This window comes from Gossypium hirsutum, chromosome A08, assembly GCF_007990345.1.
Source record: "Gossypium hirsutum isolate 1008001.06 chromosome A08, Gossypium_hirsutum_v2.1, whole genome shotgun sequence".
Lineage (NCBI taxonomy): Eukaryota > Viridiplantae > Streptophyta > Magnoliopsida > Malvales > Malvaceae > Gossypium > Gossypium hirsutum.
Genome location: NC_053431.1, coordinates 119,284,386 through 119,309,616, shown reverse-complemented (window position 1 = coordinate 119,309,616; position 25,231 = coordinate 119,284,386).

The window sequence follows — 25,231 nt, the reverse complement described above, 5'->3', positions numbered from 1 at the left end:
AGTTATTGTTGTTCGTATATAGTATGTAACTGGACTGTCGTAACCATTTTTTGAAAAAACAGGGTCGACTTTTGTTTTGAAAATGAAAACCGGAAATGGGAGTCGCCACCAATCCTTTTTTGTTTAGGTATGATCGGATCACCTTGTAATTTGATTGTTTTAATAAAATGTTTTGTTTTACTAAAACAGTGATTTTGGTCTACGAAATTCGAGAAAACGGGTTCGGGAGTCGGTTACGTACGAGGAGGGATTAACACCCTCGTAACGCCCAAAATGGTACCTAATTGATTAATTAATGTCTTAACGTCGGAAGTTGAAAATCCAAAAAGAATTAAAAATACAATCCTTTCTTTTTTAATGTTGATTTTTACGAAGAATTTGCTTGAGTAAATCGAAACAGATGCTAAAGACCTTCTTGTCCCGAAGTAATAAAATGCCACATCCATTACGTTAGGACACAACATTTTAAACCCTCGAGAATAAGCTTGTCTTTTGATTTTCAAAACTTATGTATTTTAATTTTAAAAGGATATTCGGTTATTTATGTTAAACGAGGAAAATCGAAACCCAATACGTTAGGGCACAATTTCTCGAATCTCCAAATACGGAATATTATAATAACAATGATGTAATTACAAAGATGAATGCAATATTAGTAAACAAAGTCTCGTTAAATAAGTAAAGCAATAAAATAGAAATGCATGGTAAAAGAAACAAACAAACAAAAAATAAAAATGTTTAACAATGAATGAAATAATGAAACCACATATAAAAGGGAAACAAATAATAAACACATGAATAAATAAGTAGATATTACTAGTAAAAAATACACGAATCAATAAATATTTATAAATAAAATATTAACATTACAAATTTTAATACGTATATAAAGTGCATAGATATAATAAATAAATTAATAAATTAATAAATTTTTTAAAATATAAAAATAATAAAAATAACAAAGACGAGATAATAATAATAATAATAATATCAAAACAATGCGTATAAAAGAAAACATAGTTTTTAAATATAACAAGTACAAAGAAATTAATAAATACATAAATAAATATTTAAGACAAATAATTTATAAAATATTGAAAATAAGAGACTACAATTAAAATGTAAATGAGAGTTGGGGTGCAATTTGTAATAATAATAATAATAATAATAAAATGTGTAAATAAAGGAACAAATAATCATATAAATTCTAAATACAAGAGTAGTAAAGAATTAAATGAATGAATGAATGTAACAATAAATAAATAGAATAAAGCAGATCAATATGTATATATAAAAAAATAAAATAAAAACTTGAAATTAAGCGAATAAAGGATTAAATTGAAATTGAAATAAAATCTAGAGTCTAAATTATAATAAAATAGATGAATAAACATAAAAAGGACTAGATTGAAATTTAAATGGAATTTAAGGGCATAAATCAGAATAAAATAAAATGGGGATCACATTGAAAGGCGCAAATAACATGGAGTAGAGGTGTTCCGGACCAGGCCAGGTTCGGGTTGGGCTCAACTAAAAAATCATGCCCATTTATTGGGCCCGGGCCGGGCCGAGCCAAAAAAGGGCCTAAAATTTTGCCCAAGCCCCACCCAGATAAAAATACTAAAACCCGAGCTCAGCCCGGCCCGCCAGTATTAATTTTTTATATTATTTTTAAATATATATAATATATCAAAAATACTAAAAACATCAAAATAAATATTTCCAACAAATTGAAAATAATTTTAAAAAATATGTAGACTTAAATATCACTAAGATAGATGCAACTTAACAAGTAAATGCCTCTAAAATAATAAAAAAATTAAAAAATGCCTTTAAAATAATAACAAAATTAACAAGCAAATAAGTTTTATACAATATCCAAACAATAACAACAAAATAGTAACAATATAATAGTAAAATGGTAGCAAAATAGGGAGAAAACAACTGTAATGACCTAAAATTTACGGTTATAGGAAAAGTGTATTTTCAAGTTTTCATTTCTGAAAAATGGATTCGTAAATATTTTAATAAATATTTACGAAGTTAAGTGAGTGGTTAATTAAAGTTTAATGAAGTGAATTTAGCTTAATTAAGGATAAAAAGATTAAAATTGAATGAAGTTTGAAAGTTTAATTATAGAATAAAGAAAATTGAGGGGATTAAATAAGTAAATAAGCCAAAGTGAGTGCCAAGTGTGTGATAAAAATAAAATATATGTGTGATAAATAATGTACATACATTTGTAATACATGTATGTATTTACTTATTATTTAAGTAAGTATTAATGTATTTATTATTATTAAATTGATATTATATGATAAATAAATAAAAGTAAGACAAATGTATGGTAATGATTGGATACAAATGTATTAATAAAAATACATACACTTGTAATACTTGTATTTAAGTATTAATAGATATTTATTATTTATAAAAGATATTTATTAATTAAATAATTATGTTATAAGATATTTATATGATAAATAAATTAAATAAAGACAAGTGTATTAATATATATGTATACAAATGTAAAAGAAATAACTGATTATTAAATAGATATTTATTAATGTTATTATATTATATATATATAAACAAAACAAATGAAATAAAGGAAATAAAGAGAAAGAAACAGAATGTGGAACGAAAAGTAGGGGAAGGAAAGAAAGAAAGAAGAAAAGAAAGGAAAAAGGAGAAATAGGAATTTTAAAGTTTGGAAGTTTAATAGGTAAGTCAATTTAGTTTTTTTTACTTAATTTTAATGTTTTAGAAGCTTTGGAACAAGATTTTGATGAAATTAAGTTGATATTTTGAAAGTTATTAGATTTCTAGATAATGTTCATGTTGAGTAAAATGATGAAATAAGGGTTAAATTGATAGAAATTCAAGTTAGAAATGAAATAAGATTGAATCGTAAAGTAATTCATAAGTTTTATGTTGAAGAGCTAATTTGAGGAAATTTCGAAACAAGTGAAATAAGCTGAAAATTTAGTAGTTAAATTTGAGTTTGGATGGAACCTAAATAGAAATAGAGTATGAATTAAGTTAGTAAAGTGAATGAATTAGTTAGGACCTAATTGAAAATAAGGTGTAAATTGAATAGAAATTCAATTATTTGTTATAATGAGTGCTAAAAATTAATGGTATAATTATTTTAATTCCCGTAGCTAATGTTGTCTCGGGAAATCTCGGCTAAGCAAGGAAAAAGTCAAAGACAACGGGAGTTAGCTCGGAAATTACGGTTTGTATTTCTATAATCCGAACTTAATACTTAAATTGTTGGATTTATTATTTAATATATATATATGTAGTAGGTGTTTTGAGATGATTATTTGAATTGGATTGAATATTGATTATATTGAATTGATTTATGAATATATGTGAATGTTTGAATTGAAATGAATATTGATGTAGAAATTGAATAATAAATATTTGTTATATTGGAAAATATATGTAGTTGGAAGTGTGATGAAATTGATAGAAAAATGTGATTATTGTGAAATTGAATATTTATTAGTGAAAAGTGAATGGAATTATATTGAATTGAAAATATATAGTTAATTAATTAAAATATGAATTAATTGAAAATTGAAAAGTAAATTAAATACCTTATTAACTAGTCGTGCTAGTCGGATATAGTTGGCATGCCATAGGATATGGAAGAGTACAGGTTTTTTCGGCTTACTGATCAGGCACTTATGTGCCGATTATTGTTACTGTTACTGATTCGACACTTTGTGTGTCGGATATTGTTACTGTTACCGTTACTGTTACTGTTTCGGATTTGTTCCGATGAGGTACTCTGTGTGCCGTACTGTTACTGTTTTGGATTTGTTCCGATGAGGTACTCTGTGTACTGTACTACTACTGTTACTGTTACTGCTCCGGCTTCGGTCGATGAGCCACTATGTGCCGTACTGGTGTGTTGGTTGGATCCGTGTATCCGTTTAGGTCCAAGTCATGTTAATAGGGGTAAATAAAGGAACTGAAAAGATCGACTGTTACTGAATAATTTAATTGTTATTGTATATCTGATTTTTACTGAATAATTATCTGTTACTGGATAACCGATCAATTGATTAATACTGAATTATTGATTATTATTGAATAATTGATTGTTACCGAATAACTGACTATTACTAAATAAATAATTGTTTTGATTGACTGATCGTTAATTAATATTACTGATTGATTAATTGCTATTAAAAAATAATAAATGATTTTGAATTTAAAGTAGACAAAAACATTGGTTGAAAAGTGAATGTTTGAATACTCATTGAGTTTGAAAAGTTCAATATATATAAATTAATATGTTTTATAATTGTTTAAGTGTTCAGATTATAGAAATACCACTGAGTATACCTATACTCAGCGTACGGTTTGTTTCCGTGCCTAGGTTAAGTAAAGATAGAACGTTGAATCAGCATCTCAGGCCGATCCCGAATTCAATAAGGTAAAGTGTGTTAATTATTGATAAAGGCATGTACCTAGGGTGTCTTATGTGTGTGTCATTTTGAAATTGTAAATGTAAGGATGAAATAAATAGATTTAGGTTTGGTTATGATATATAATAGAATTTGGTTAATTTGGTATGAAATTGATTTATTTGATGATATTTGATATTTGAATAAAATTAAATATTGAATAATATGTAAATGTTTAAATTTGGAAAATTATGAGTGTATCTGGTTGTGTTGGTATTTATGTGTATATTAACTGTAAATGTCTGATAGGTCCGGTAATGCTCCGTAACCCAATTTCGGGGACAGTTTGGGGTTAGGGGGTGTTACAACAATAAAATAACATTCAAAAATAAAAAAAATACAGATTTTTTTTGTCCTTTAGTGAATTCAGGTTGGGCCAGGCCCGGTCTAAAAATACTTTACCCGAGGCCTGGTCCATTTTTTAAACGGACCTTATTTTTTTGTCCAACCATTTTTCGGGCCTATATTTTTGCCCAAACCCTTTCACATTTCGGGGCGGCCTTCGGGCCAGGCCGGGTAGCCCAGCCCATGAACACCTCTAACATGGAGGGACCAAATGGGGGAATATCCCCCGCCCTCTAAAACGCACCATTTCATAAAAGGTCGAAATGAAAAGAGAGTGAACTTATATGGAAGAATCATAAATACATAAAACTTAGACAGGACTAGATTAAAAAATATAAAAATGCGGAAGGATTAAAGTTGTAAATGCCCCATCAGTCAAAAGACGCATGGACCCTAGGTTGGGTCGGGTCAAAGCGCAAGTTAGCCTCCCTTAAACAACGTTGTTTTGGCACTTAAATGGCCAAAGTGAAACGGCGTCGTTTCACATTATTATAAAACCCAATTTTTTTTCAAAACATTTCATTTCTACTCTTTTTTTAAAAAAATAAAGATCTATTCTCTCAAATCCTCTCAATCTTCTTTTTCTTTTAAAAAGTTTTTTTTTTAAAATAAAACATATCTGATCAAACCATTCTTTGAAAGAAGAAAGAAAAAAAAAACGAAAAGAAAAAAACCCGAAGGGTCACTCTCGGCCTCGCCACCGTTTTGGATCCTTATCGGAAACCCGATAGATTTCCAAGTATCCAGATGCCGACGTTCACCGACGGCGATGGGAAGTCGAACCACCAAGTAAGTTTTTACTATTTATTTATTTATTATTTTAAAAAATAAGAAATAAATAAAAAGGAGCACTTTTCAGTCTGTGAATCTATTTCAAACTCTCTGTTTTTGTATTCGATATCTTTTTTTTTACATTGATAAATCGTGGCTCTTTATAGCCTATTGTGTTACAGTTTAGTCACTATCTTCTTTTGTTTTTGCTGTCCTTGCTTCTGTCTTTTCTGTTTACTTGCTGTTTTTGTTATCTTCTTGCAGGTTTGCGTCAACGAGCAAGGAACTTGCCATTTTGGTGCAAGCAGTGCTAGCGGAGCCGACCCTCAGGCGATGTGCGCGCCGAGGGCGCACATGGGGGTTGCGGTGCTTTAGGGTATTAGGTTTTAGGTTTCAGTAGAAAATGTTTAGGCATGCGGGCTAGGGTTTTTAATTTTGGGCCTATTTAGGGTTTGGGCTTGTTTTAAAAAAAAGGACTATAATGGACTGTTCAATGTATTGGGCCTGGGCTGGGCAAAATAGGCCTATTACATGGACAATACCACGGATGATGAGATTTGAATATAGGTGTGTATTGCAGTTGGTTAGTGCACATGGACAAAGTAAGAAATTTTTTAGGGTGTCAGTTTATATATTGTTTTAAGAGTTCAAATGTAATTAACATTATATTAACTTGTATTTTTATGGTTTTCAAAAGAATTAAATCAAAATTTTAGTATTTTTTTAAGGCTAAACTATAATTTTACCATTAACTTAAGGTTTTATAAATTCTAGGGGATTTAAAGTTACAATTTTTTATTTTAAGAGCGTGCCCCTCCCTTCATCCCTAATAGTATAATTTTTGTAACAGCCTAATTTTCAGTGGTGTTGGAACAGTGATTCGAGATCACTAAATCCGACAAATGAGTAGGAAATATTATTAATTTAGTGAGTATAAGTTAAATGTGAAGTTAGGAAAAATTTTGAAATAGTGAAATGTACAAAAAATATATATATTAAAATAATTAGAATTGAAAACGAGGTATCGAGACCTCGGGAATTTTAAATCGAGCCATAAATATTTTTATAAATATTTATGGAGTGTTAACAAGTTAGTATTAAAGTTTTGTCAAGAAATTTTAAAGTACTGATAGCTAATTGAACAAAAAGGACTAAATTGTATCAAATGCAAAATTGTGGGAAATGATTAAATAGCTTAAATGATAAAAGAAAGAGGGTTTAAAAGGAAAATAGACCCAAGGTCTATTTGGGCTGGACGGCAAGAGCATGAAATCACCAAGAAAATAAGGGCAAAATTAGAAAATTGCAAAATTTACTTAATAAAGCTAGGACTAAAGTGGAATTATCTAGATTTCTCTTTATTTTTCTGCATTCTCATCAGCAAAAACACCATGGAAGAGTTCCCTTAAGCTGGTTTTTCATATTTTTACTGCAAGTAAGTTCAATTCTTGACTAATTCTTGAAATGTTTGTGTTTTTGTGACTTTTACAACTAGGTTCATTTGTTGAATTCATTAGTTCTTGATTCTATGAAAGAAATTGAAAGTTTCTATGAATATTTGCTGGAAGTATATGATGATTTGACATAGAATTAGAGCTTTAAATTGTTTATATGCTGATTTTATTGAAAGAATTGAATAGAAAGTGAATGTTTGGGACCTAAATTGTAAAAGAGTTTGAAGTTAGAGTTTTATGTAGAAATTCTGAATTTCAATAGTTATGAAATAACTTATAATGTCTAGAAAAAGTATTAATTGAGAAAATTATCTTAATTGAGGGGTTAATTGAGCAAGGACTGAATTGTATGAATTGTGAAATTTGGGGTAAAATGGAAATCAATATTTTGCACTAAAACTATTTTGGGCAGCAGCAGTAGTTTAACTTTGAAAAATCACCAAACATTGTATAAATCGAATTAGAGGATGAATAAAATATGAAATTAAAGCTTATTGAGTCTAGTTTCTTATAAAATAAATTATGTAAGCAATGGAATTGTAAATCATGAGATACAATAACTTTTGTGAGACAAGGTCAGAATAATTTCGGGTTCCCCTGTTCTGACTTTAGAAAATCATAAAAAATTGGATAAAAATAATTAAGGGATTAAATATTTATGTTTAAAATCCTTAAAGAGTATATTTTCAATATAAATAAGCAGGAACATCATCCGAATCTCGTACGATGAGATAATTAATTCTTAGTGAAGAAGGGTCGGAACTGTCAGACAGCAAAATAGGGGCAACTTTAAAGAATAAACTGTACTTATTGGCTAAACCAAAAATTATGAACATTTTATGGTAATAAGATAAGTAAGTCTAGTTTCAAGGAAAATTAGCGGATCTTAATTTCGAGTTCTGTAGCTTAAGATATAAATAATTTAGTGACTATGACACAAATGGACAGTTTTGAATATACATAAGTAAATAGTGAAATTATTGATAATGTTACTTGTTGCATGTTATATAAATTAAGGATGTGGAATGGAGAGGAGGAGGAGGAGGAAAATATGTATGAATATTCAGCTAGCATGGCTAATTTGTATGTTTTAGGCTCATGGACTAAATTGAATAAAAGTAAAATTTTATGGGCAATTTTGTAAAAAAATGTTAGAAATGACCAATTTGCATGAAATGGATTATTTTATTATTTAAATTACAAAATTTAATGAAATTATTAATTTAGCTCAAGATCAGGGAAAAACATGTTTTAAGGATTAAATTAAAAAGTGTTGAAATTATGGAAAATTCTAACATTTTATAGAATTCATAGGTTGTTATCAATTTGTGTGAGAATAATGGCTGGAAATAAGGATTAAGTTACAATAATTTTATTTTATTTTAACCTAAGGATGAAATCGTCATTAATTAAAAGTTTAGGGGTAAAATGATAATTTTGTTTAGAGCATTAGTTGAATGTATTATAACATGAAATAAATGAAAACGACGATCAAATTTCTTTATAAAGATCCGGATAACTTGAATATGAGACTTGAACGTGGAAAAGAAAAGATATCGGATTAATGAAATATCTGATAAATGAATCGGTAACTCCGGTAATGCTCCGTAACTCTATTCCGGTGACGGATTTAGGTTAGGGGCGTTACAATTTTACCATTAACTTAAGATTTAATAAATTTTAGGGTTTAAAGTTATAATTTTTTATTTTAGGGGAGCCCTCCCTTCACCCCTCCTATTAGTGTTGTGGCGTATAATAACGAGTTTGAAATTCAAATACCAACAATTATCTTTGGAATATGCAGATGTAATTGAAAGAAAAAATTAATAAAATCCCTCATTCTTTGAATCATTTAGGTAATAATAGGCACTTTTTTGGTATAAAATATTATGAAGGCTTTTGTACTAAGAGTCGGATTGTATTTTGTCTCTTTACTCAAAAAATGGATAAATTAATCTCTATATGCTAGATCAAAAAGTAAATTGATCCTTTTGTTAAAAATTTCATCCATTACTATTGTTAAAAACTTGGCTCTTGTACGTCAGCATGAGGTACATGTGGCACGTCAAGTGTTACTGTTTGATTATTTTGTCAGCCATGTCAATTTTTAATCATAAAAATAGATGAATTTTTTAACAAAAATGACTATCTTACTCTTTAACCTAATGTATAGCGACTAATTTGTCTATTTTTTTAATAAATGGAGCAAAACATAATATAACACCTAATACAGGGACCTCCATGATATTTTTATTGCATTTTGCTGATGCAAATCAACAATTCTTCATATTTCCAATTTACTACCTGTTTTTTTTTCTTTATGAAAAGCACCTTTACTAGTTAATCCAAACATTATGCTCAAGATTTTATCAAAAAGGTTATTCATTCATACCAATTGGGATTGACGAGAAAGACAAGGAAAATGGAAAAATATGTCATTAATTAAGCTTTGATAAACTTTGCAATTCCACTTTACTTTATTGTACAATATTTTCCCTTTTAATTTTGTTGGTCCCATTATTACTTCAGTAACCAAACTGTTTTTAAGCTTGAGACTTAAGCTTGGCATCAAAAAACAAGTGCATATATATATACATAAATGCCATCAATCATTGCTTATGAAGGTTCGCTACCACCTTCCTTTCTTTTTACCTTAGTGACAAGCAAACATATGATAAACTCAAAAGTTCAATGCCCTTAATAAAATTTTAGAGACTAAAAGTGGTAGGTGTTTGAGTTGACCTCGAAATCATTAATGAAAATATTGTAATGTCGTAAGAATCAATTGATATAAGTCTTGAGTTTATAATTTTTAACTACCTCATCCTATGTGTGAAGAAAAGAGAGGGAAAAGGGTGGTTTAGAAAGTGGACTCCATGTCATGTGACCCATCAAAGAATGCCTCTTTTTCACTACCTATATAAACACACCTATGCAAGATATATATATGTATCTTCATATCTCTCAATCTTAGAAAAAAAAATTGCTCCTTTCTCCTTTGATTCTCAATCTCTTGTCATGACTGCTTCTTTTTCTTATTATCGCGAATTCATTACAGGAAATCGTTGCGTGGAATGTTGTCTGGTTCAAAGTCATTCATGTGAATGTTTTAAACGGCCTTTGTGAATGATTTCGGACCAGGCTTCATTCCCCCCAACTTTTGGTATAATACCCTAAACATGTCCTTTCTAAGCTTCACTGTCCTAAGGACCATATATGCTTCACCATCTTTCATTTCATGCAAACACAAAGCAGATATGGAATCAAAGACAAACCAACAATTAAAGGTGACCTTCATGGTGTTTTTGGTTCTTTCTTTTAATAAATATATTCTTTTGGGGAGGGTGGATTTGGAGGGTTAATTGTGGCATCAATATTAATTTTGTTTTTTTACTTTTATGTATCTATTTTGATGAAGAAGGTGATTAAAAGTGAAACTTTTTAAATTTTACCTCATTTTTTACTCAAAGGGGGGTTCATCATCATAACTAGTTATTTATTCTATTGCATGAAGTTATATCTACCAAGTGGGGCAGATATATTAACTCATGGTGGGTCAAATCCATAAACCATAAATTTTACATGTGAAGCTCATAATTCTAATGGTGGGTCATAATGTGTCACTTGTCAATGTGTTCAGCAAACTGTGGCTCCATCCATGGCTGCAATTGCTGGTTCATCTCCCTTTGAGCTTTGATTGAAAAGAACATGCAAAATGCAGTACCAGAAGTTTGTCTAAGAAATTATATGAAAGATAATATCAAATCGTTTTGTTAGTAATAGTACAATGTTTCATCAGTACTTCATTTTGTAGGGATTCTATTGGACCTTGTCTGTTTATGTGTAATTCCCCATATAGAGATGACTTTTTTTTGCCAGCAACAATGGAAGGCTACTTCGCCTTAACATGTCTTAGGGATATAAACTCATGCAATAAACATTATAACAGTGTAAATTTCTAGTAAAAGTATTATAGAGGTACTTATGTTAGGAGTCGGATTGTTTTTTATCGCTTTTACTCAAAAAATGAGTAAATAGCAAACTGATCCTTCTATTAAAAGTTAGTTCATGTATGTTAGCATGAGGTACATGTAAGACACTGTAGGTAATCGTCTAGTTATTTTGTCAGTCACATAAGTTTTTAATAGTTGAAATGGATGAATTTTTAAATAATTAGATTATTCTTTAATCTAGAATACAAGATAAATTTACTCATTTTTTGACAATTTAACTCTTAATACAGAGACTCGATAATGCTTTTACCAAAATTCTCTCCTTTTTTAAATAAATATCAATAAATTTAAGAGAAAACACTTAAATTTTCTGAACACTAATCTGCTCCTTTTGTTCTTATCATCCTAATATTCTTATGTGTGTCTATATGTATATATGTTTATATATATATTTAGGATCTCAAGTCAACCTTATATTTTAAATTGATATTTTAAAAATTTTATAAAATATAAGATGATTTTTTAATCTCTGGTCTGTGGAAATTCTATTATTAATATATCAAATAATATTATTTACTTCTTTTATAATTAGGGTTTGGTTGTATATATAAATAATTGTTTGCTTTTTTTTCACAATTAAAATTTTGTCCTATTAAAAACACCACAATTAAATATATAATAAATATAAATATATATTCATAAATATATTTCACATACATAATATAAAAAATATTTTTTTATGAAAAATTTGCAGTCTAAAGTATGAGAAAAATTGTAAAAAAATGCTTTAAGTTGTACATTTGTAATTTAGTTTTTCTACTTTTATTTCTAATAATTTAGTCTCTATATTTTTCAGATTATAAATTTCAAGTCTAATTGTTTACACCGATAGAATTTTTCTGTTAAATTCACTAGTATGACATTTTGAAATAAGAAAAAAAAACTCACTTAGTTGTCGTGTAAAAAATTTACCAAAGTTGTAATGAACCTTAATTTAATCAAAGAATTTTAACAATGTTAATAATTGGACATACATTTTAATATTTGAAAAGTAGAGAAACTAAAATTTCAAATATACAAATAGTATAACAACTTATAACATATTTTTTTAATCAAATATTTACTCGAATTACATCCTAAAGCAATAAAAAAAAAGTTCTCATATGATTAATTCACAACTTTTTTACTTGCTCAACAATGATATAACACAACATGGTCCTTCATGATTGATTTTTTTTTCTGTGTATAACAATCTGATCATATGAAAACTGCAATGTGACCCTGGGACTAGTGATGAAGAAACAAAAAAAGATTACAAAGGGAGAAAGTGAAGGGTTTATGATGAAATTAAGAATCTTGTCAATAAGTTGGTGGTGTGAAGATGGAGAGACATCATAATTCATATAGGTCCATCATGGTGGATCTCAAAAAAGGACAGTTTGTCATATTTGTTGGACATTCAAGTTTGGTTAAAAAATAAATGCTAAACAGATGAAATCTCCTTAGAGAAAAATCCCACCATCTATCTTGCCAACTGTAAAGGATCAGTTAGTTAGATTGTTAGCTGTTAGTCTGTTAATTAGCTGTTGAATATTGTTAAGCTGTTAAGAGCAGTTGAGGAAGTCTATATAAAAGGATTTCAAGTGAGCATGTAATAAAGCAAGTTTCATAAATCAAAGAAGAACAGTTTCTTTTATTTTTACCTGGTTTCTAATATGGTATTTTTCGCCGGCTGATCTTGGGCTCTATGGTCATCACAACCTCTGCTGATTCTGACTCGACTGAGCCGAGTGCTGTTCTCTTCAATGGTGAACGTGTGGTACATTCCTTTCCCCATCATGATGTGGTTAAACTAACTGATGCAACGTATGTTCTCTGGCAACAGCAAGTCAAGCTGATTCTTGATGGCTATGACCTTCTTGGTTTCCTTGATGGTACTGTTCCTCTACCACCTCGGAACGTTCACACTGCCGATGGTGTCTTAGCACTGAATCCATCCGCGCTGGTGTTCAAACAACAAGATCGTCTCCTCACGTCTTGGCTTCTTTCTACCATCGAAGCTGCGCTTTTGCCGTCTTTCACTGAGGTTAGATCGACGTATGATGTTTGGAACACTGCTTCGGAACTGTTTGCTGCCGATACTGGTGCCAAGCAGTCGCGGCTCCGTCACGAGTTACATTCGTTGAAGAAAGGTACTCTGTCTGTCATTGCTTATGTTACTCGCATTAAGAATATTTGTTCTATTCTTCAAACTTCAGGCTCGCGGATCTCGGATACTGAGAAGTTGGAGATTATTCTTGCTGGCCTGCCTCCGGAGTTTGAGAGTGTGGTCTCGTCCGTTTCGTTATCAAATGGTCCCCTTTCTCTTCAACGGGTTGTCAATGCACTAGTTGAGTGCGAAACTCGCCTTCATCGCGTGACTCAGGATGTCAGCCTTCATGCGAATCTGATTGAATCAGCGTCAGTGGGCGACGGCTCCGTTCGTGGTGGTCGATCGTCTCCTCGTGGTTGTGAACGGAACTTCAAGCCCCGGATTCAATGCCAGATTTGTAACCGCTTTGGTCACTTGGCTCAACGGTGTTACTACCGGTATCGTCGCGAGTCTGAAGATTCACCTCCTGTCTTCAATCGGTCCGTCGAGGTCTCCTTGCCTGGGCATGGTTTTGGTGCACCGAATGATGGTAAGGGGGAAGATGAGTGGGGCTTTCATGCTAAGGCTCCTAGGTTTAGCTATTCCCCATTTATCGGTCAAAATAGGTTTGGTGTTGGTCAAAATCAATTATATTTTGGTCAAAATCAGGTGCCTGATTCAGCAGGTGGTTATGGCCATCAATCGGCACGTGGGCCTTTTGCCTATAATGATACAAACTTTCAAATGGTACGTGGGTCACATTACGCCTATAATGATCCAAGTTTGGCGCTTTTGCCAAGGTATTCTGGGCCAATTCCTTTTGGTCGTGATGTTGGGTCTACAGGTGGTTCACTTCGTGGACCTAGGCTGGTTACTAAAGAGAACTATGTAGCAAGGCCGGATGCTCCAAATGGACCTATCACAAATCATGTATAAGTCAATCTGCCGTGGGAGCCTGGACGGAATGTTGGACCGGGTGGTGCCTCGGTTCCTTGGCTCACAAAACCTCAGGCTCGGGTTTACTCTGGTTCTGATCCGTGTATTTGTCTTCCTCGGGTTGGTGATATTAATGCTTCTGATTATTCTGATACATCTGGGTCTAATGTTAATACTGCTCAAGTCGGTTCCAATGATGTTGGTGGTGATTCGTATCTTCCGATGTCGATTGGTACCTCGTCTTAGTACCCTGACTCAAGTGTTAGTCATCATGTCTGTCGTGACCCGATGGCTCTCCGTGATACTACTCCGTATTCAGGTACGTCTTCTCTCCTAATGGGAGATGGAACTCCTGCTAAAATTGTTTCGATTGGTTCTAGAAATTTATCTACTCCACTTAAGCTACTTTGTTTATCTAACGTGCTGTGTGTGCCAAGTATAAGAAAGAATTTGTTATCGGTGTCCCAATTTGCTAAGGATAACGAGGTGTTTTTTGAATTTCATCCGACATATTGTGTAATAAAGGACATCAAGACCAATGACACTTTGCTGAAGGGCCACATTCGTGATGGCTTGTATCATTTTTCGATGTCTGCTGTGGATTCGTTTGTTGCTCATACAAAGCTGCAAAATAAACCTGTGGATGCCCTGTGTTTGCTCTATGGCATAATCGACTTGGTCACCCTTCTGGTACTGTTGTTCATAGTGTTTTACAAAAATGTAATATTGCTTTCAATAAGTCTTGTGTTGATGGTGTATGTTCTACTTGTCAAAAAGAAAAGTCACATAAGTTGCCCTTTTCTGTTTCAACTACTGTATATCAACCTTTTAAGTTAGTGGTTTCTGATCTGTGGGGACCAGGGGCAGTTGCATGTGAGAATAAATGGTACTATGTGACATTTGTTGATGTTTGCACTAGGTTTACATGGTTATATTTGCTTACTCAAAAGTCTCAGGCTCTGGAGTGTTTTACACGGTTCCAGCAGTTGATTAAAACACAGTTTGGTAAGACCATTAAACAATTTCAGAGTGACTGGGGTGGGGAGTACCGAGCCTTCACTCGTGTTTTAGCGTCTCAAATAATTGTTCATAGGTTGACGTGCCCCTATACCTCTGAGCAGAATGGCATTGCTAAGCGCAAGCATCGTCATATTGTTGAAATGGGCCTTACCCTTTTAGCTCAAGCAGATCTATCCATGAGATATTGGGGGTATGCTTTTTGTTGTGCGGTTCATTTAATCATTCGTCTTCCTACTCCTGTACTACAAGGAAAGTCTCATTTTTAAACTCTATATGGCCAGGATCCTACCTATGACCATTTACGTGTTTTTGGGTGTTGTTGTTATCCTTATTTACGACCGTTTGCATCACATAAATTGGAGTTTCGGTCTCAACCATCCACATTTTTGGGCTATAGTACTCAGCATAAGGGCTATCAGTGTCTTCTGCCCAATGGTAAGATAGTTGTTTCTTGCCATGTCGTGTTTGATGAAACTAAGTTTTTGTCTTCCAAGGATCCTTGCACAACCCTCGGTCTGAATCCTGGCGTGACTGTTTCCACCACTGTTCCTCTTGTTCGAGGGATCTTTTCTCACCCAGTGGTACCTGTTGCTGATTCCCCGACTCTGCATTCTGCGTTATCACCAGCAGTTCCCAGTAATGATTCTGAGTCACTTTCTATGCCTCTTATTCCTGCTGAGCCTACTACTCCTGGTGATAGTTCTATTGAGTCTCAAGCTCCTAGTGATGGCTCTACTGCATCTTGTGGTTCACATAATGTCTTGAATAGCACCAATACTCATCCAATGGTAACTAGGGCTAAGGCATGTATCTTTAAACCTCGAGCTTTGTCAGTTGAGGCTATGGAACCATCCACAATTGAGAAAGCCCTATCGTCCGCTGAGTGACGCGCTGCTGCCCAAGCAGAGTATGAGGCCCTTATACGGAATTCCACTTGGGATCTGGTTCCTCTTCCTCCGGGTCGTAAAGTCATTGGATGCAAATGGCTTTTCAAGATTAAGCGAAATCCTGATGGTACTATTGCCAGACGGAAGGCTAGATTGGTAGCTAAGGGGTGCTCTCAGGTTCCTGGTTTTGATTTCAAAGAAACATTTAACCCCGTCGTTAAACCAGCAACTATTCATGCTATTCTATTTGTTGCGGTTTCAAGAGGATGGCCCTTACGTCAGGTAGATGTGAACAATGCCTTCTTGAATGGAGATAGAGACACTGAGGTGTTTATGCATCAACCTCCAGGATATGTTCAAACTGACTTGGATGGCAAGCAGCTAGTGTGCCGCCTGAAGAAAGCACTTTATGGCCTTCAGCAGGCCCCTCATGCCTGGTTTGACAAACTGAAGTGTTTTCTTGTGTCCATTGGGTTTGTTGCTTCCCGATCTGATGTTTCGCTATTTGTTCGGGCCCACTCTGAGTCCACCCTTTATGTTCTAGTTTATGTCGATGACATCATTATCACTGGCAGCTCATCTACTACTATTGATTAGTTTGTTCGATTACTACATGAGGAGTTCTCGCTCAAAGATATGGGTGATCTCCATTTTTTCCTTAGGATTGAAGTCACTCGGTCTTCCACTGGAAGTTTACATCTTTGTCAAGTAAAATACATTCGTGATATCCTTGCGCGTGCGTCTATGGCAACAGCAAAGAGTGTCACCACTCTGATGGTCAACTCCTCAATCATGTCTAAAGACAATGGAGAGTGTTTAGTGGATCCAACTGAATTTCGGAGTCTTGCAGGAGCTCTGCAATATTGTAAGCACTAAATTTTTGTCCGACTAGAGTTTGTGTTTAATTTTCAAAATTTCAAAAAAAAAAATTTAAAAAATAAAAATTGCATTTTGACACCTAAACTTTTCCTAAATTTCATTTTGACCCTTAAACTTTCTTTAAATTTCACTTAGACCCCTAAACTTTCATTAAATTTCATTTTAATCCTAAATTTTCTAAAAATTACATTTAGCCCCAGAAGTTTTGCTGCATTTGCGATTTGGTCCTTCAGACAAGTTACATGATTTGGGGCACCCACTTCCAGATTTTCAGGCCATAAACATGGGTGGCTGCTCCTTCCCCACTTGCTACCTGCAAAAAAGAAGCAAAACCAACTATAAAAAGGAGTTTAAACTCCAAAAATGAGGACACCCACGAAAAAAAATAAAAAAAAAACTTGCAAAAAGAGAGATTTTTTCGAAGGAAAAAAGAAGAAAAGAGAAGAAAAGAGAAAGAGGAGAAGAAAAGAAAGAGTACCGGCGTCGGAGGAGGTAGCGGCGGCGCAAGCGGTGGTGGAGGCTAGACTTTGAAGAAGAAGAAGGAAGAAGAAGGAAGAAGAAAAGAGGAAGAAGAAAGAAAGAAAAAAAAGAAATAATAAAAAATATTATAACAGTCGGGTCAACCCGACCCGACCCACCTACGACCCGATCCGACCCAGCAGCCCAAGAAAAAACAAAAAAAAAAGAAACAAGCCCAAAAAAAAATCAAAGCAAAAAAAAACAAAAAAAGAAGGGAAAGAAGCAGCACAAAAAAAAAGGCAGGCCAACAATAGGCCCAATTCCAGCAGCCCAACAAGCAGCCAACAGGCCACCAGCCAGCAGGCCGCGCAGGCCAGCCCAACAAGGCAGCCCAGCAAAAAAAAAGGAAGAAAAGAAGAAAAAGAAAAAGAAAAAAGGAAAAAAGAAAAAAGAAAAAAAGAAGAAAAAGGGGGTTCAATTTTAGCAACCCGTTCGGCGAAGCTCGTGTTTTAGATTTTTCGGTAATTTTATTTATTTCTCTTTTAATTTAATGCTCGTATTTTTATGTTATTTCATTTTAATATTATTAGCATTTTATGCATTTTATATATTTTTATATTTTTGTATTTATATTTACAATTTAATTAAATTTTAATTTTACTTTATTTTAAATAATTTTAATAAATAAGGCAACGAATCGGTTTAGCATCGAGTCACCGAATTCATCGCTATGTTGGGTGAATATCGATGGCTTATGTTAAATTCGGGACCCGTTTTAAAAATAAAAAATGTTCAAAATCCTCGTGTTTCAAAAAAAATTTCTCGTGTTTTAATACAACCCGATTAAATATTAAATTGAATTGGTTTGACACTAATTCGTCGATTTCATTGCCATGTTGGGGTGAATATCATCGATTCGTGTTAAATATGGTACGTTTTTCTAAAAAAAAATTCTTGTTTCAAATTTTCGAATCTTTAAAAATTACTCGTATTTTAGAAATTTTCGAATTTTCGCGTTTTCAAAAGTTTTCGTGTTTGAAAAAAATTTTCGCGTTTAAAAAATTTCTCGTATTTCAAAATTGTCGTTTTTTATAAATCTTCGTGCTTTCAATAATCCTCGTGCTTTTAAAAATTCTCATGTTTCAAAAATCTTCGTGTTTTCAAAATTCTAGTGTTTCAAAAATTTTCTTGTTTTCAAAAAAAAATTTCGTGTTTTAAAAAAAAATATTTCCGTGTTTTAAAAATTTTCGTGTTTTAAAAATTCTCGTATTTAAAATTTTTTTTAAGAAAAAATTTTGTTTCAAAAAAATGTCTTGTTTTAAAAATTCCCGTGTTTCAAAAAAAAATGTCGTGTTTTAAGAAAATTTCGTTTTTTTCCAAAAATTTTCGTGTTTCTAAAATATTCGTGTTTACAAATTCTCGTGTTTTCAAAAATTCTCGTATTTTAAAAAAAAAAAACTTTCGTTTTAAAAAAGAAATACTGCGCTTCAAAATTCTCGTGTTTTTTTTTTAAAAAAAGGGGTTCTCGTATTTCAATCGGATCACGACTAAATATTAAATGGAACTCGTATTTTTGAAAATTAAGACAACATGCGTTTAACGAGATACCAATTTTGGGCGTCGCGAGGGTGCTAATACCTTCCTCGCGCGTAACCGACTCCCGGACCCTAATTTTCTCTGGATTTTGACGTGGATCTAAATTGTCTCTCTTTTTTTAGAAAAGTTTAAAAAATTCTTCTAAAAAAGGATTTTATTTGGTGTCCGATCACACCTAAAAAAGATCGGTGGCGACTCCTCTTTTGTAAATAAAATTTGAAACTTTAATTTTTCAATAATCATTTCAAATAGCGCCTATTGCCAAATTTTTAGGTCGCTACAGCTGGCGACTCCACTGGGGATTTTTTTTTCGAGAGTCGAGTCTAATGTTAAACGCGTGTTGTCAAAATTTTCAAAATTTCTTGTTCAAATTAACATTTAGTCGTGATCCTTAAATTTTTTGTTTTAAAAAAAAATCATGTATTTGCATCGTGTTGTACATATTCTAATTTGTTTTATCAGGTTGTTTTTCAGCTTTAAATTTTTGCGATTTTATTTTTGGTTTAGTCTTTTCTAAATAAAACGTAAAGGTTTACAAGTTTCTCCCCACACACCGTGCACTTGCATTTTTTTTGCATAACATGAGCTCTATACCCGAGCTTCGTCCCTGTTAAGAGAAAGTAAACGCTACGCCTTCGTGAGTTAACTCGTTCCTCCGCACAGGCTAGTGAATACTTTCGGGTTACATATGACTTATGCTTTCGTGAGTTAACTTGTCCCTCCGCATAGGCATAAGTAAATGTAATCCCTCGAATTGATCATCGTAAGCCTATGATGGGCCATGACCGAGGCTCTGTACTAATCTTAGTAGATGACAGTGCAGACGATTCGAGTACCCACCTAGAACCAAAACCGCATATAGTGAACCATACGAGCTATCCAATTAGAGCCATGCTGAACCTCTGTCCGCTTATAGTCATTAAAATAAGTACACGGGGAAAATGCCTTTTGCCTTTCATTTACGCTGTTTATGCAAAATAATTGGATTGGGTAGTTTAATTTGTTTTTCAAATTATATTTGTTGTGTTTACTAACCAAGTTTATTTGTTTTTACTTTTATTTTCATCATGCATCATAGGCATCATATTAGGAAGGTGTTGATTAAAAGTTGGTTGCCAAAAAAAAACGGGTTTCTGATGGAGGAGTCAATTACACAAATAACCGAGAAGAATGCCGTGGTTCGGGACTGGTCTCTAAAAATTCAGAGAGAAAAGGGGGATAGTCTAGTGGAAGGGTGTGTCGCTAATTTGCCCGAACATATAACTGTAAATGTTCGCCAAAATAACTTTGAGGATTTGGTTCGAATTTGGAATCAGTGGGATTCAGACACTAGAGACATTTTCACTGAGAGGTATGGAGATATAGCTCACCTGATCACCATCCGTGTAGACGAACAGTTGATTCAAGCCATGGTTCGGTTCTGGGACCCAGCTTATCAGTGTTTCACCTTTAATCAAGAAGACATGACTCCAACCATAGAAGAGTATGCTGCTTTACTCCGCATCGACAATGTACAATTCGGCAAAATATATGTGAAGGAGCCTAAGCCGATGACCTTCAAGAAAAAGTTAGTGAGACTGACAGACATGACTGATGCATGGGCCGAAAAACAGATAAAGAAGAAGAATGAAACCATTTGCATTCCATGGTCCTCCCTACGAGATTTGGCTCTGAACCATCCCAACATGCTGAAAAGGGTAAATCTATTCGCTTTGGCCATTTACGGTTTGGTCATTTTCCCAAAAGTTCTCGGACATCTCGAAGTTGCAGTAGTTGATTTCTTCGAAAGGTTAAAACAAGGAATCAACCCTGTCCCGACCATCCTAGCCGAGACCTTCAGGTCCCTGAGTAGTTGTCGAAAAAAAGGGGAGGGACGATTTATCGGATGCGCGCAGTTGCTCAATGTTTGGATTTTGAGTCACTTCTGGAAGGTAGAGCGCACTCCGTTCCATATGTTTTCTAAAACATTCTCCCCGCTAGAAGCTTACCTCAATAAAGAATGGCCGAAGGAAGTCACCAAGCAACATTGGGTATCAGTTTTTCAGAATCTTCGCGCCGAGAATATAACATGGAGAGCACCCTGGATCCGTCCTTCAGTTCTGCTATACAAATGTGGAAGCCAAGATTGGGTACCTTTACTCGGGTTATGGGGAGGAGTTGGATATGCTCCGCTATTAGTCCAAAGGCAATTTTCTTCGCGATAATTTCTCCCCGCAACTGGAGGATTAGCACAGTTCGAGTTCGCTTTCGCGGGTGAAGGATATATGAAGAGAGTCCAAGACACTGCAAAGTATTGGAAGGAAATTCATTTCATGGAATTAGCTTTGTATGTTGATACCCTTACCCAAGATTACGACATATGGAGGAAACAACGGGTAAATAGTCAACAAATCTCATCAACAAACTACACCATCCAGAATCCTTTCTCGGAGGAAACGCCGTCTGAGCTAGAAATGGCAAGACAAGAATTCGAACGAGAAAAGGCCAAGATGTCTCGGGACCTTAGTGCCCTTCAAGAAGAAAACTATCAACTGAAGATTGAAGTTCAGGTTGAAAGGTCCAGGACTGAAAAAGTACAAAGAGAAGCCGAGATTGTGAGAAACGACTTAAGGGACCTTCATTTGGAAAACAAGAAATTAAGAAACACTATAAAGAATAGCGGGTTGGGCAAGTCGACAGCAGAATGGAAGGAAGAAATTAGCAATATCAAGGAGGAATGGAGTTTTGGAAGGAAAAAGCAAAGAAAGAAGAGGAAAAGGCTGCGCGTGCTGTGATAGAGTTAAGAAGGAAGAACGCCAAGTATGAAATAGTGACTGCAAATTGGCGAATAGTCAGTCTGAACATCAAGAATTAAAAAGGAAAACACGAGATCTAGAAAATATGCTGCAATCTCGCCAACAACAATTAGATAACCTCTTGAAGGCTCTAGAAGAAAAGAGTGAGCAGTACGATAGGGACATTCACGCGTATGAAGGAACTCTCAAAGAAAAATAAATGCAACTTGACTTCTTGATCAATGAAATTCGTAAAGCGGCTATACTAGTTGTACAATTATCAGATGAAGCCGAAGTTCTCAGTTGCCAATTCCCTCCGAGCCAAAGATCGAGCATATCAGAGTTTTTAGAGCAAGTGAAGAAACAAGGCAATGTGGCTAGGAAATTTGTGTAACTGTTGGAAAAATGAGAACTTTGTGTAATAGACTATGTTGATAAATGAAATGCCTAAATATGGGGCTATCTTGAAATCAACACCAATTTCTTGCATTTCATTCATAACTGACATTCATTTGACATTCATGCATTCATTCATGCATCAATTCATTCATTGCATATCCCATACTCGTTCGCTGAGGTTAAAACATACAATTCGCAGTTGCAAGACTTCTAGACTAGAACCACGTCATCCGTATAAACGCGCCGACAAGCTAGAGTAATGGAGAATGAATTCAATGAGAGAATTGAAAGGATGGAAAGGGCTCAAGAGGAATTACAAGAGCAACTGGCCAAATCGCAACAAGAGACGAGAGACCTAATGGTGAGATCTCGAGAGGAATCGCTCGAGCAAAGAGATCAGATGGCTAAAATAATGGAGATGATGACAACTTTGGTCAAAGGAAAGGGACCCATGCAGAACTCCGATGTTATGGAACCTCGGTCAAGAATTCACCATGATCAGGATCTATTCTATCCCCGGGATTCACTCCACCGCCCGCATATACAATACAAAGAGGGTATACTCAAGAGGAACCCACTGGCTTGGAACATCGACCTATGCCACCTGCTCCACCCACTAATTTGGGGCAAGGAATGTTAGTATCGAACCCAGGGGCTAATCCTGCTAATCCACTAGTTCCAGATCTGGATGACCCAACAGAGGTAGCCAAGTTGAAATTGGATAACCATGACGCAAAATATAGGAGTCTAGAGGAAAGACTCAAAGCAATAGAAGGCACTGAAGTCTTCTCCGCACTAGGTGCCAAGGAACTCAGTTTGGTACCTGATCTAATTTTACCTCCGAAGTTCAAAGTGCCTGACTTTGAGAAGTATGATGGGACAAGGTGCCCAAAAGCACATCTCATTATGTTCTGTCGAAAGATGACCGGTTATGTGAACGAGGATAAACTACTCATACATTGCTTTCAAGATAGTCTAACAGGGTCAGCTCTTCGGTGGTACAATCAACTCAGTAGAGAAAAGATTCGATCTTGGAAGGACTTGGCGTCAGCATTTTGCGAGCAGTACAAGCATGTATCGGATATGGTGCCAGACCGTATGACCTTGCAAATGATGGAGAAAAAGCCATCAGAGACCTTTAGACAGTATGCGCAGAGATGGAGAGACGTCTCAGCTCAAGTGGAACCCCCACTAACAAAAACGGAGATAACTGTTCTCTTTATCAATACTTTAAAGGCACCGTTTTATGACAAATTAGTGGGAAGTGCCACGAAGATTTCGCGGATATTGTAATATCCGGTGAACTCATAGAGAATGCCATCAAGAGCGGTAGAATAGAAGGATCAGAAGGCTCAAGAAAAGCAGCACCCTTAAGGAAGAAAGAGCCAGAAGCCCTCATGGTGGGAACTGGGAGTCGTTACATTCCCAATTCATATCCTAATCAACCCCGACCTCGAAATTATCCACCCTCGAATTTCCATTATCCCCCTCAAACCCCTTACTACCAAGCACCACATCCGTCCTGCCCCGTATACGCCACGAACAACCAAAGACCCGTCACTACTTTCCCACAAAACACGGTACCCGCCCAAAGCCAACCCAGAAACGAACCAAGACCATCAGGCATAATCCCGAGATACCGCAATTTACCCCAATCCCTGTGTCGTATGGGGAATTGTACCCAAAACTTTTAGAAAAACAGCTAATTTCTCTCCATTACATGGCACCCCTTAAACCTCCATACCCAAAGTGGTATGATCCAAACGCTAGTTGTGCATACCATGCAGGGAACCAAGGGCACTCTACTGAGAACTGTCTCGCTTTCAAAAGGAGAGTTCAAGGACTCATTGACGCGGGTATCCTACGATTCGATAGTGCTAGTAACGCCACGGGGAACCCGTTCCCTAACCATACCGAAGGAATGTGAGCACAGTGGGGAAAGAGGATGAATGGAAGGTCAGAAGATGTGTGGCAGAAATAAGGACGCCTCTGCAGAAAATCTGGAGGTTTAGTTAAGAAAGGATGCTCTGTCACTCTGATAGAGTTTTGGAGAAGAAGGTCAAAGTTTTTGCAATTTTCATGGGATTGTTGGCACGACATTCAGTGTGCGAGGACTTTAAAAGGTACTTCAAGACCGGATGAATAATAAGGAGATCAAGGTCCTTAACAAGAGTGAAGATGCCAATGAAAGAGAAGTATGCGTCTCTGATAGCCAATCATCAGGCCCCCCTTATAGTGTTGATCGACCGTTGGTAATTTATTACGACGCGATGAGAGAGCCATTGAAACCACAGATGGTAATTGAAGTACCATCTCCTTTCCCGTATAAGGACAACAAAACAGTACCGTGGAGATATGATGTTAATATCGTTACACCGGAAGTTGAAAAGTCCAAAGCCATAATTGAAGATGTGGGGAGGTAGGTCATTTTACTCGAAGTGGACGATGCTATTCTAAAGAAGTTGAACCGGTAAAGAAAAGTAGTGACTCGAAGCAAAAAGGGAAAGCAGTGATGCACGAGGTCGAAGTCGAGCAAGAAATTCCACCCGTGCAAGAAACTAAAAAGCCTGTGAATGAGGAAGAAGCTCAAGAATTCTTGAAATTTATTAAGCACAGCGAATATAGTGTGGTGGAACAACTGAGCAAGCAGCCAGCACGAATCTCAGTTCTATCTCTACTGTTAAATTCAGAGCCACACCGGAACGCTTTATTGAAGGTGTTAAATCAAGCTTACGTGGCCAACAACATATCTGTCGAAAAGCTTGATAGGTGGGTAAACAATCTGAATGCGGACAACTTCATCTCTTTAGTGATGATGAGATACCGCTAAATGGTAGAGGTTCGGTGAAGCGCTGTAATCACGACCCGCTGCAAGGCTACATAATACCGAACGTACTCATCGATAATGGGTCAGCATTAAATTTATCATGGCTACACTTAGATAGATTGCTACTTAAAGCCTGTCCACGTAAGGCTTCACGGGACGAGGTGAATCATGGAAAGACGAAATCCTTTGAGTGGCCTACATATATGAGTCGATTCCAAGCATGGACATTCCCCTTATAACTGCTTTGGAAGACTTGATCATTCGCGGAGCAGTCCCGTCATCCCTCCATCAAAAGTGAAATTCATCATGGATGGTTGTT